The sequence below is a fragment of the Terrapene carolina genome, unplaced genomic scaffold (genome assembly GCF_002925995.2).
Source record: "Terrapene carolina triunguis isolate 2854851 unplaced genomic scaffold, T_m_triunguis-2.0 Scaffold192, whole genome shotgun sequence".
In the NCBI taxonomy this organism is placed as follows: domain Eukaryota; kingdom Metazoa; phylum Chordata; order Testudines; family Emydidae; genus Terrapene; species Terrapene triunguis.
Window position 1 is genome coordinate 4,372,493 of NW_020664543.1, and position 13,992 is coordinate 4,386,484.

Sequence of the window (13,992 nt, forward strand, 5' to 3'; positions counted from 1 at the left end):
TTGGTCCTGCTAGTGAAGGCAGGGGGCTGGACTCAATGACCTTTCAAGGTCCCTTCCAGTTCTAGGAGATAGGATATCTCCATTTATTTAAAAAAAAAAATAATTTATAAATTGTCAGCCTAGCTCTAACCCCAGACAGTTGTAAATGGAAGCTGTTACCATCTCATGGTGACTTCAGTTTGACATGAGCTGGTGTCCTGGATAGACTAAAGCTTGTCACAAAGCTACCACCACTATCATCTCAGTGAGGAGGCCAAGGACTAGAACATGCAAACTGAATTCCCCTCTGATGTCTGGAGACAGGATCTCACCCATACAGGGCTGAGACATAGCGATGGTAGCGGTGGGGGGATGTGGAGGACGCTTGCATTACCACTGTGGGGTTAGAGGAGGATGGGACTTTTTTTCCCCCCTGTGAAAAATTTCTACCAAAACAAAAAAAGTTTTCACCCTCATCAATTTTTTCCCCATAAAAAATGTGGATTTTAGACATTGAAATATGTTCGGGTTTGTTGTTTGATAAAAAACATTGCTTCTGTGAACAATTTCATTTTTGATGGAACCCTGTTTTTTGTCCAAAAAAGGGAGGGGGGGGAGCTTTTTTTGTTGAAAAAATTTCAACCAGCTGTAGTGATGGAGATAATAAAAACATGCCAACCTCTTGCACTGTCATCACTAAAAACATTTCTTCTATTAAATATTGAAATAATTCAAAGTTCTAGGTGAGGATCAATTTAAAGAGGGTGGTTATAGATTTTTGGGACAGATTCTCAGAGAGAGAAAATTGCTACATTGAATTGCTATGTTGAAAAATGCCAGCTGAGGAACTGATCCGTACAATTCAAGCAAGGAGAGAGGCACTTTTAAGCAGGTGGCACATGCTGCCTGAAATGGAAATCACCCAGTGGCAGATGGAGTATTTGGAGCTATTCTGGATCTTGCACTCATTATATTCAAAGTCTTTTTAAAATCAAGAGCAGTCACAAACGTGCTTCCAAATGCAATACTGCTCTATCAGCCATCTAGTTCAGGGGTGAATGGAATAGACCGGTAAATGAGCCCCACATGTTATCAGCTAGTATGTGAAATTTAGAAAGATCATTAGAAAATAAAGGGTGGGGGGAAAGCAGGCATCTTTTAGGGGCCTTTATCCTCTTTTTCCTCTCCCTCTTTCTTACCAACACAAATGAAGAGAGAGCTAGATTCCAGGGGATTTCTTTGGGGTAGGGCATATGGAGAGCTGGAATCAGAGGCACATCTTGAACATACAGGATCATGTATAGGCAGGTTAAGGAACAGCAGCAAAGTGAAATCTGACTTCTTCTTTCCAACCTTCTTTAATCTCAGTCCCTTTCCGCCTTTCTCTTCCTGCTCCGGCTCCTTCCTTCCAGGTCCCATGTGTCTGCCATTAGCCAGAGAGAACTCAGGATAACACGCTGCTTATTTCTGGTGGCGTGAGCAGTTTCTTCTTGGGAGGCCTGTCAAAATGCAGCGCTTCATTACTCTCCTCTGTGCAAGCTAGCAAGAGCTGGTTTGGGACCAGGTTTCTCTGGATTCCTGGAAGGCAAGAAGCCGACTGTGTTCTGGATCTGGGTGTAGAGATTTTAAGGGTAGACAGGACCACTGGGATTATCTAGTCTGACCTCCTGTGGGACACAGGCCATAGAATTTTACACAGTAATTCCTGTCGTGCTGGAAATTATTCTTTCCTATTACAAATGGGGGTTTTGCCCAAATCAATTCTGATTGCAGGATCCCCACTGTCTGTCATTTCCCACATCTGGCTGCGTTGCTGACCAAATTGCTTATTGGTTTAACATACAGCAATTAACATAAAATATTACCAACTTTGCGGGTTAAATGAACTAGCCAGATTCGCACCTTCCGTCCTGGGTTGCAAGTCAATGTGGCTTTCCCCTGGGGCTTGTTTCTCGATAAGCAATGCTTCGCCTTGCATCAGTCCACTTGTTAAAAGTACGCACACCTCTCCCCTCCAGCACCTGAGCTGGGAAAAGGGAATTATTGCACGTCTCTGGAATCTGATTCATCTTAACCTAGACATAATATTCATAATATAATATTCCCTGTATATTACATTTCCTGTTGCCTCACACATGGCCCTAGTAAATGGTTAGGGTTAAGAGAGGTGAAAAAAGGAGTGATATTTTTCTGCCATTTCTCTACCTGGAGTTTGAACCCTGCCAGCTTTTTCCATTTCAACGTTCTGGAAGAACAAACTAAAGCATCGCTCAGGGACACCTGGCATTGGCCACTGTCGGCAGACAGGATACTGGGCTAGATGGACCTTTGGTCTGACCCATCAGGGCAAGAGGCGGTAACAGAGAGCTCATGGCTCTGAGAGTGAACACCACTGAGTTCAGCAAGAGCATGATCATGATGACAGACAGCTCATGCCGGCGGCCGGATCGTCCCTACTGCTTGTTACCACTGGGCGCTCTAGAGATGTCGCCAGCCAGTTGCCTTTGTCTCAGCCTCGCGGTCTTCCTTTGTCACCGCAGCCACCCTGCGAAACCAATTGTATCATTTCCTAATGTATGCGGAACTTTTCTTTTAAAGGCGAATGCACTGAATTGTGAGGGGGGGAAACCCCCAAAGCCAAACAAGAAGCTTCCCCCTCCCAAGCCAGGCCAAACGATTCCAGATGCAGTAGGCTTTTCCCAAACGATTCTGAAATCAGCAAGAACCTGAGAAGGGTGGAGTGGGCTGCCTCCCCATAGCTGATTTTATAGCTCGCTTGCTGGGTTCACCCTCCCTCCCGAGACTGGCGCTAAGGAGACTAGGCGCTCGGGGAATTGGTTCCACTCTCAGGTCTAGTCTAGAAAAAGGGAGGGGAGTCTAGTCATTTCTATGGTTTTGTCAAGCAGCGAAACCTCTTTTCATGGGAGCTGCCCCAGATAATTTTTATTAAGCTTCACTTTACTATTTCTACAGTCAAATTACACCTTTGCCTCGTTGTCTCTATGTAGATAGCTTAGGTCAGGGGTAGGCAACCTATGGCACACGTGTCGAAGGCGGCACGCGAGCTGATTTTCAGTGGCACTCACACTGCCCGGGTCCTGGCCACCGGTCCGGGGGGCTCTGCATTTTAATTTAATTTTAAATGAAGCTTCTTAAACATTTTACAATCCTTATTTACTTTACATACAACAATAGTTTAGTTATACTGTATATTATAGACTTTTAGAAAGAGACCTTCTAAAAACATTAAAATGTATTACTGGCACGTGAAACCTTAAATTAGAGTCAAGTATCAGGGGGTAGCTGTGTTAGTCTGTATCTACAAAAACAACAAGGAGTCTGGTGGCACCTTAAAGACTAACAGATTTATTTGGGCATAAGCTTTCGTGGGTAAAAACCTCACTTCTTCAGATGCAAGAAGAAGAAGTGCATCTGAAGAAGTGAGGTTTTTACCCATGAAAGCTTATGCTCAAATAAATCTGTTAGTCTTTAAGGTGCCACCAGACTCCTTCTTAAATTAGAGTGAATAAATGAAGACTCGGCACACCCTGGCTTAGGTTCTGGTATGGCCCCCTTCAACACCGTATCTGAGTGGCTCCCAGTCTTCAATGTATTTATCCGTGAGTTCAAGTCTCCTGCATCCCAGGCTGTAGCTCTAACTACTGGACTTGCCTTCCAGTGTATCTTTTAGGCTCCCTGCTTTCTCACTTCTTAGCCATTAGGCCACTATTGAACCGGGGATTTGATTTATGAGCTGATGGAAAAATTTCTGTCTAAGGAGATACCGGGGTGCATGAGCATGGTTCCTGCCTCTGCCACTGACCTCCTGGGTGACCTTGGGCACATCATTGTAACCATCTGTGCCTCAGTTTCCCCAGATTTAAATAGGAGATGATACTACTACTACTGGCCTTCCTTAATAAAGCCTTCTGAGACATGTGGATAGAAAGGGCTGTATAAGAACTAAACATCATTACTGTTATTATTATTAATAATAATATTATAAAACCATCAGGAAAAAGTAGGTCCTTATAACTCCCCTCTCATTAAAACAAACCCTATGTGGCTGGAAGAGATGAGAGCTGAATAAAATCTGGGCAAACACAATTTCCTACAATGAAATGCAAAGTGGTTTAATGCAGCAATGCCAAATAAGTTTTATTTCCCAAGGTTTGCTTGCCCCCAGCCCCCCCACCCCGCCCACTTCCATAGGAGCCATAGCAAAGGCGTACACTGGCCTGATGAAAAGAAAGGAACTTTGCCCAACTCCTGGACTTAATGAATCGCACTCTTAAGAAACAGCAACAGAATGCTCCGCTCAGGCTGGCCAGGCCTCAAGACGCTTTCAGCTATGCTAGGATCTCGGCCAGCTTTTCCGAGTTAGTTTTCCTGAGGTTAGCACACGGGTATTTGTCAGTAGCTTTTGGATAAAGCCGGTTGTAGGATCCATCAAATCGAAGAGAGAGGGGCTGCTGATCGCCGCCTCGCGTCCGACTGAAACGAGGCTTCCCTTTGGGGACGCCACAAAGCCGTTTTTCATCCGCGTCACCAAAGTTGCCGTGTGTTTGTTTGGGAGACAAAAATAGCTTTTGCTAAGAGGACGACAAGATTACACATCCTGAGCTGTCCTGGTGAGTCAACAGGCCCCGAGCTGCGAGCTCTAGCTGCTGATTTTGCAGATGGGCGTGGAGCTGTGGGCTCTGGGTGGTGCAGTGATCAGAAAACACCATAGGAGGGGGCCTTGCCTTTAGTGAGTCCTAGCTGTGGCTGGGCACCGAAAATCCCCTCCAGCAGAGCCTAGACAGCACCTTGCAAACTTGTTTGTGTCCTGTTGCTTTTTAAGGGCCCCGATTCTTGCTAGGGGCAGCCTCCTGGGAGATGCTTAGCACCCCTAACTTGTGCTGAGGAATGCTAGGTGCATCCTCCAGGGACAGACCTTAAATGCAGAAGGCCAAGGGGGAAAGAATAAACTAGATCTATGTCTGTCTCTTTCTCTCTCCATCTGCTTGTCTCTCTCAGAGCTATCCACATTCATACTGAGCTCGTCACCATCATCAGAGACACGGAGGGCCTGACACGCCATTGCTTTGCACCTTGCGCAGTCATTAATACCAGGGCAAAGTGACTCTGATCTGATTTAGGAGCACGTTACATCCAGTTTGCAGGCATGTAAATGAGGCCACAAGGAGAATTAGGCCCTGTGTCTCTGGTTCTGGGACTAGCACTGTCAAAGGAAGGGCGATTCTTCCCTACAGCTTACTCTAAACTGGGTGTCCTTCCTCCCCTCACATCCTGCCTCACCTTATTCCACTTCTGTGATGACAGCGTGGGAGAGACTCAGAATTCTGATACCCGGGTGTATAACATGTGCCAGGGACACCAAGGGAGCAGGAGTTTGACAGAGCCTTCTCCCCTTTAACACTGGTAGGTGCCACAAGGACTCCTCGTTTTTTCCCCCTTTAACACTGTTTGCCATAACACCAGCTCTGCAATTTCACATCCCAGGCAATGCTTAATTTTCAGGACTATCAAGCGCTGCCAACAGCAGGCTTGTGTAGGACAGAGGTAACTCATTGGCATGCCTTATCATAAGACATGTGGGGAATGGCTTGCGTCTAGCTATGCGTGGGTTGGAGCCCTGTATGAGAAGTACAGGAAGCCTCAAACTCAGGTGTCTGGAGAAGCTGAACATGTCTCCTGGTTATACATTCAGATCAGGCAGGCTGAAGAAATACATGTGCAGCAGGCGAGCAGGACTGTATAGTACACTGGCCAAGTATGTCTGGATCCCCTTCAGTCACTGATCCACAGAGCATGGCCGCCTGCTACTATTCCCAGCTAATGGAGTTAGTAGTTTCGTTCAAGTGGTAGAGGTCTGTGCGTTGGAGCTAGCGAGCCCAGTTTCATTCCCTGTCAGTAACACAACCGGAGGGGTCGTAACAACAGCACAGAAAGGAAAGCTGTAGGAAAGTCACCAGAACTGTAAAGAAATGCCATCAAACATGTGGGACCATGTCCTAAAGCCATTTCTCTCTACTCCTACATGTTGCTTAAGGTAACTTCATTAACAATTAAGAGCAGGAAGATGCCAGAATCCTTGCAACAGGATGGCCTGTCCCACTGATGTCATGAGGTTCTCACACTTAGGTGAGATTCTTCGCCTCTGATCAAACCAAACCCTGAAAGGCTGCTGAGTGGTTTCCTGTCTGCGATGAGCAAACAAACAAGGGAGTAGCAGAGGCTAAGAATAGGGCTTGACAGTGCAGCACAGGGATGAGTTCTGGGTTTTGTAAAAAAAACCCCACAAACATAGTCCCCTTCCATTCCTGCATAATCGTCTGAGGATTTCATAAAACTTCTGGAGACACTAAGGGAGGGATGGATGCATGGTCTTGTGGCTAAAGTGAGGACGGGGTGTCAGGACTCCCGGGTCCCATTGCCAGCTCTGCCACAGGGTCGATGTGTAATATTGCGCAAAGTCACTTAGCCTCAGTATTTTTCAATCGCCTTTGGTGTAAAATGCGTATGTACCTCTGAGCGGTGGTGTAATGCTTAGATAATTGAGAGCAGATCATGGCTAGTCAGTGTGTAGGAAAGAAGAGTGCAAAAGTGTTACTAATACTTTAATTTATTTTTAGTGGGTTCCTACATGCTGTTTTTAGTGCTAGGCCCTGTATGAACACATAATAAGGGATGAGTCCTTTCCCATAGACTTGCAGTGTAAACAAGCAAAGAGCAGGAGAGTAAACAGAGGGTGAATGACCTTGGGCAAAGTCAATGGCAAACCCAGTTCTTCTCCTGAGTCCCTCTCCAATGTGCTGTCCTCTCTACAAGAAGTTCCCACTCTCCTGTGCCTTTGCAAAGGAGCCAGACAGATACAATGGTCTCACCTGGGGGTATTTCCCTTAATGCATTCATCTGAGTTATTATTATGACATGCAAATGCAGTAGCAATACCACATCACCACACATACAATGCTAATAAAATCGAATACGGTGTCTCATGCCAGCTATGTCATTTTAACCCATCTCGCTGCTGCATATGTCAAAAATCAAGTTATTACCTGCTGAATTAAACATGACTTCAGTGTCTCTGAATGGATAGTTACTCATCATGTTTACTGTTCCCATCCAGACCATTGCTTGGGTCTGGGTACGACGTCTAACCAGTCATACCCGCTAACAAATGCTGCATAAACTACGCAGAATGGACTTCTCATGTGCTAGGTACGTTAGTTCATGAAAATCCTTACCAAGGGTATAATTAGGAATGACCTCACCTGCCTTATACATGTGAACTTGACAAGGCTTGCCATGTTGCAATTTCTCCCCCACTGACACAAGTAAACAGATGGCAATGAAGTTTTCCCAGAGGGCTGGCTGCTCAGTTTATGTGGTGTTCCATCCTGTGCCAGATTCAAGGTTTGGAGACGCCTGTCTGTGGGTTTTCGCATAACAGTCAAGACAGCCAGGTGGGTGATTCTCATCTGCTCAGAAAGGGTTTCCATTAACTTCTTGTTTGCATGTAACAACTGATGTGGGCTGGGAAGCTACGTGTAGTGCTTTGGTATTAAATATTGCTGGGCAAAGAATGCCAATTGCTTTCCCTGGAAAATTTTCAGACTTTTTTTGGGGGGGTGGGTCTCAAACTTGCCTTGGAATTTTTTTCTATGAAAAAAAGAAGCCCAAACTGAAAACACTTTGGTTTTTGCTCCCCACCCTTTTTTCCAATGGCAAAATGGAAACTGATCATTTTGAGGGGTTTGGGCTTTTTTGGGCAAAAAGTTTGAAAAATGGAAAAGAAACTAAAAATGTTCATTTAGTCAGAAGAGACCATTTTCCCTTGGAAATTATTTTTGATGGAAATTTTTTGACCAGCACTTGTCAAAAAGAATGGCCTTGTGTCAGCAAGCGGCAGCTCGGGAGATGATTCTGCTTATTTAACTGGATTCTGTAGTATAAACTGTAGCCTCTCTTCCTGCGCTGTTTCCAGGGTTTCTCCTGTCTTAGGTTTCGTTGCCAATTTTTTCTCTCTCTCACAGTTTCAAAGGCTTCCAGCTATGTCTCTCAGCCCTCTACTGCCATTAGGGTGACCAGACAGCAAGTGTGAAAAATCGGGACGGGGGGTGGGGGGTAATAGGAGCCTATATAAGAAAAAGACCCAAAAATCGGGACTGTCCCTATAAAATCGGGACATCTGGTCATCCTAACTGCCATGTCCTTCTCCCCACCGCTCCTATCTTTATCTCAGGGCTAGTCTACACTACCTGCCTGGATCGGCGGGTAGAAATCGATCTCTTGGTGATCGATTTATCGCGTCTCATCTAGACGGATAAATGGATCCCCGAATTGACGCGTGTACTCCCACCTCGTCAGGAGGAGTAAGCGCCGTCGACGAGGGAGCCGCGGTGGTCGATTTGCCGCCGTCCTCACAGCGGGGTAAGTCCAATAGGATATGTCGAATTCAGCTTCGCTATTCGCATAGCTGAATTTGCGTATCTTAAATCGATCCCCCCCACCCCCCCAGTGCAGACCTAGCCTCAGCCTCGTGCCCGCCGTCTGCTGCCATGTTATAATCTCTGTCCTAACAGAAATGAATGTGAAGAAAGGCTGCATTTTTATCAGGAAATTTCAACCTGCAAAACATTTCTGGAAGTCGGGATTTATTCAGGGGCAGGGTTTTCTACACCTTCCTCGAAGCATCGGGTGCCAGCCACTGTTGAAGAGAGGAGACAGGGCTAGCTGGATCGCTGGTCTGATCCACTCTGGCAGTGCTTACATTCCTACATCAAGCTGTTCAGGAGATCTCTAACCCTTATGCTCCAATGTCCAGAGTCTTCAAAAGGAAGGAAGGTCCTGGAGTATTGACCTCAATAGGGGGCTACTTTCCTGTGTGAGCGCCTAGCTCTGTAGTTATTTATTTGCAGAGTTGAACCCTTCCCCAATCCAGTCCGAAGTTTCAATCAGCATTAGCTGCATTGGTGCAAGCTACTTTTGAAGCTGGTGCAGCAAATCTACAATGGGGGGGGGGGAGTTGCAATGGGGCGGCTACATCAGCCTAGCTAAAATGGTCCCAAAATCCCCAGCGTAGCCACATCCACAGAAAACCCAGGGTCTTTTGAATACCTGATTCCAAGCTACATAGGTCTAGGAATCTGCTCAGGAAAAAAACAGTTTTTTTTTAAACTGCGTGTCCTCAAAAAAATTCCAAGGCACCCGGCAAGCCAAAAGTAAGCGCCATGCCAGGGATGTTAAATACCCAACCTACGTCAGCAAGGAACTTGCTCTTAATCAACAATCCACCTGAAATACCTCAGGGAAAAGACAAAAATCTGTGGAAACATGTTATGGCAGACTGAAGCCATCTTGGAGAATACCTGTCATGCAAAGAGCACGCCGGAAGAGAGACAGCTACGTCTGTCCGTTTCAAAAGCCACTGGTTAACTTAAAAGTATCCCTTTTGATCCTAGCATAACAAAACACACTAGCTTTAGTAAGCAAATGTTCAATATTCAGTTTTCAATTAGCCTGTTTGGAAAGGTGGTCGGCACCAGTAATTTTCCACTTTATGACATGCTTTATAATAAATAATTTTAAAATAATCATAAATAGCATTAGCATTAGATCATCTGGGCTTGAAAATGAACCTTAGTTTTGAGTACAGTACACAAAATAGGTTTTGCTATGGTACATCCCTAAAGCGATGTCTATGTTCCTCTTTTGCCATAATTAAATTATTGCTCATAAGAACTTTTGCTTGGTCAAAAAAAGAGCATGCAAAAATTAAAATAATTCCATTTCACTGTTTTCCATGAGCCCTTAGCCAAGTTGGCCAATAAGTAAGGCAAAAAAAGGTATGTATTGTGTACTCACTTAAAACTTGGCTAGAAACAACCTTTTATTGTCTAATTTTTTTTTCCATGCCCAACTTGGCTACTCCAAACTAATCCATTGCCAAGTTTCTATAGTGTGTTATTTTCCTATGTGTTATGTGTTTAAAAACATACAAAAGGCTGCCCCCAAAATATTCTACAACCGTTCTGCACAGACAAAAGTAGAGAAGGTTGGATTAGTCTTGCCACAATCAACACCAGTTATCCAAATGCTGGTGTTAAAAACTAGCTACATATTGCTTTCTTTTCTCCTTCCACTACCATTGGAAGATCTGTAAATGTACAATTCTAATAAATACATCTGAGTCTCTAAGCCCCCCTTCCAGCCACAGTGGAGCCAGCCACATGATGTTACTATAAACCTCACTTGTCAGATTGTAGGGACACTGGGATATGGCTGTAGGAATGCTGCGTGCAGCGAGTGCTGCTGCATTGTTCAACGTGGTGGCATTTGTCGGAATAACTCGTGGGAAGCCATAGTCTTGTCTGCATGACACTCCATGATACAGGCTCTGTTCCATATCTCTCTGGATCCCTGTAACATGCTGTGTGTTATGTATGCACATAGCTATGGCTACTTAATGAAAACAGGGCAGTGATTGGGTCATACTTGAAATCAATCTAAAAAAAAAAAAAAGTAAAAAAAAAATCCTGTAATTTTGCCTCTTATATAACGCCTTATGTCAATGATCTTTCATCACAGTAAACTAACAAATCCAAGCCCCTGTATCTTGAGAGATATTACGCACTTACAATTCTGGTTTCTTAAATGGGTACGTGTAGGTCACCTAAGAGCTTCGTAGGAAGGAAGAGAGAGAAGAAAGGAGTCAAGGACCTACACAAACAGTCGATCAAGCATATACTCCCTATCCCCGTGGTCAGATGGCAGTCCCTTAATTAAAGATGGTCCCTAAGTTAGTCCCTAACTTCCACTCACTAGCCTGAGGTGCTGGAGATTGATGACAACACTTAACTGTTTGCTAGCGGCTGGTGAACCTCCAGAAGTTTCAGGGTGTGGTTTCAGGAATGTTCAGCCATCTATCCCAACTTGGGCAAATCTTTGGAGACCGTTGAGATTTCACATCCAGTTCTGCAGGCTTGAGGATTTTGGACAATTGAGAAAGGGGATGGCAAAGCAGCCAGACATGTGGGTGTTTAGCCAAACCTCTAAACTTTATGAACATCAGTGATTACTCATTTTAAAAAAGCCAGTGGTACCAGGGCTTCAGAGAACTGAGGACAATTTCTCTCGGGTCTACCATTCCTGGTGCCTCTCTACGGGTCCAAACCTTTGGAAGTCAATGGGAAGACTTGCATTGGCTTTGGCTCAGGCCCTATCTCTCTGCAGCTTGAAGATTACACAGGAGGCAAGAATCATGAGGCTGAGAGGGATTTAAGATTTAGATTGAAATTAGATCCCCAGGGTATAGAATCTGAGTAACACCTTCATCCCCTCCTGAGTCTTCCAGGCCTGACCTTTCACAAGCACCATTTCCTGACCAGTGACTCCAAAGAAAATAGAACTCCTCCTTGGCATTTAATGGAAATCTGCACACAACTTGTCCAAATACACCACCGGGCCTGTCAGATGCCTGGGACAAGACCTCTACAGCAGTTTCCAGAAACCCAGCTCAATTACTTACATTTTAAATTATCTTTAATTGTCACATGTGAGCTACAGAAACATTCCCCCCCTCCTCTGAACCAAGACCTTGCTATTAAGAGTCACCCCATAATTGCAGCTTTAATAAGTGTACTGTAGCAGGTCAACAGCGAAGGTTAGCCCAGGGTGAAGCTAGGTGAAACCAACTGCTTAATATGAGTAAGTGAAAGTGACACACCACAATAGTCTGATCAATTACGTATGGGTAGTTTGGATTGTAAACTTTTTAGTGAATGTAATTACGTAACCAGATGTGTTAATTCAGTCTCCCCTCCTCACCCCTTCATTGCCTTAGAATACTCATTTTTTCCTATTTCTTAATGTCAGAAAATCACCTTAACTACAGTATCTATCTTCACAGCCCGCAAGGTTTTCATAGGAGCTGAGCACTGATTTGATACTGCACTGTCCTAGGTTACAGAAGCATTACCACCCCCAGCTTTTATTTTAGTCCATTTTTCCATAGTTCCAGAAGGGATATCCCTCTTGGTGCTGATAGCGTACAGGTTAAGGAAAAATGTTAAGGGGAAAAGCCTGCAGATCTTACTCGGGCAAAATTCACATTGCAGACAATTGCGGGCCCTTACTAGGTTGGAAGGGTGAGGAAAAGATCATAATCTTGTGTGTGTGTGTGTGTTCCACCCATGCGCTGCGGGTGTGGGATAAGTACATTGAACAAAACACTTGTTCACAGAACGAACAAAAACATTAATTAATGAAGGAGTCATTAAGAACTCACAAGAGGATTATTAAAAATTTATGAGATCAGCTGGTGTAAATGAACATCCCTCCACTGAGGCTCTGAATGATGAGGTCACTTTAAGCAATACCTCTGACACACTGCAGCAAATCTTCAAAAGCTGCCTGTAAATTGGCACCCATACTTTTGCACACCCGAAACCTTGAATGCATAGGGGCAAACGGTGTCATTGAGCATTCCTGATTTGCACGCATACATGCGGTCAGGTTTTTAGCCTGAGAAAATAATTGCACTGGCAGTTTAGGGGGCAGGATGTGAGCAATTGTGTCCCATCTGTGCATGTGATGGTGCCTTCTTTTGGCTGTACCTTAGTGAAAGTAAAGACCCTTCTACTACCGCCAGCAGAAGGAGATCTTTTCATTCAAAGGGTTGTGTTTCAGGAGCTGATGGAAAATAGTTATGTGTAGGTGATTTATCTAGCACTTCTTTGCATTGTCTGCAGCTCATGGAAAATCTGGCCTTTTATCTTTGGCCAGATTTTTTTTTAAACTGGACTCTCAAGATTTTCCTTTATTGGAGCCGGGGTTGAATAATCTTATGTTCCTTATTTTCTCCAGTTTATCACATTAATGACTGCCTTTCTCTCTCCCTCCCTTTCCCCATCTCGCAGAATGCTCGGACTTGTACCAAACATAACGTTAGTCACACACCCTTGGGATAGAAACATGCAGAGAAAACAATGAAACAAGACTGTTTATAAAGCCGTCAACACATTAGCCAGTGGAGAGGAGCCCAAGTTTCCATGTAAAGTCCTGAATGGACGCAAGTGACATGAGACACATGGAAAATGTGGAGCAAGGAATAAAATTATAAATAAAACAAATACAATAAATTGGGAATGCCATTTTAGTCATAATGATTTGTGTTCCTAGTAACCCAAAACTCCCCTGCCTATGGAAAATGGCATGTTTTTCCAGTGGGACAACCAGGTGGAGGGGAGGGGTTGCAAAAATGCAGTGGGAGGAGGTATCGGTTCATAGCTAGAGAAGTAGGACTGGAACTCAGGACTTCAAACTGCTAGCCCTGACTCTACCAATGGCCCTGCAGTACAATCTTAGGAAAGTCACTCACTCACTCACACTTAAGCAGTACACGAGTCTTGTGTTGGCTCTTTGACCAGGAACGGCTTTTTCTCGCTGCGCTTTGTTTACACTAGTGAAATGTGCAGTGGTGTAACCGTGTCGATACACCTCTCATGGAGGCACACGGCTCCTGTGCAAACTGGCGCTTGCACCAGGGTGACTTACTGGGATGGGTGGTGCTGGTGCTAGCTCTGTCTCGCCTTGCACCTACATGGGGTGGGGGAGGGTTGAACTGCTGACGCACTGATGGACTAGGGCTCAGTTGCACAGCGAAGCTCACTCAAAATGGGGAAATTTAGCTCACACCAGAGGGGTCGGTTCACATCATGAACTTTTGGTGAGGTTCTATGAGACCTTATGATGAAGTTGCCGTGTAATTACAAATTGTTATGATCTTTATTAGCTCTCAGCTCCAGAGATATGGGTTTGAACACTGACTTGAGTTACTGACGAAAGAGGAAGCCTCTTTTCCATTGGTCTCCTTTACCCTACTGGTCTGACTGACAAGCTGAGCGAATACAAAAGGACTATCAAACACACGGCACATTCTTAGCTTGATATCCATTCCTATTATTAATTTCTGTATTACATTGGCCCTGACGAGCCCCAACTGAG

General features: G+C 44.7%; 1 long non-coding RNA gene across 2 annotated transcripts in view; it reads left to right on the forward strand.

Moving 5' to 3' along the window:
- The window catches only part of LOC112104445, a 54,013-nt gene extending 40,879 nt beyond the window's left edge, over positions 1–13,134 (forward strand). For both annotated transcript variants that reach the window (XR_003899855.1, XR_003899856.1), the window contains one exon: positions 12,906–13,134. This is a non-coding gene — a long non-coding RNA (uncharacterized LOC112104445). The remainder of the gene's footprint in view (positions 1–12,905) is intronic.
- Positions 13,135–13,992: the final 858 nt, after the last annotated feature.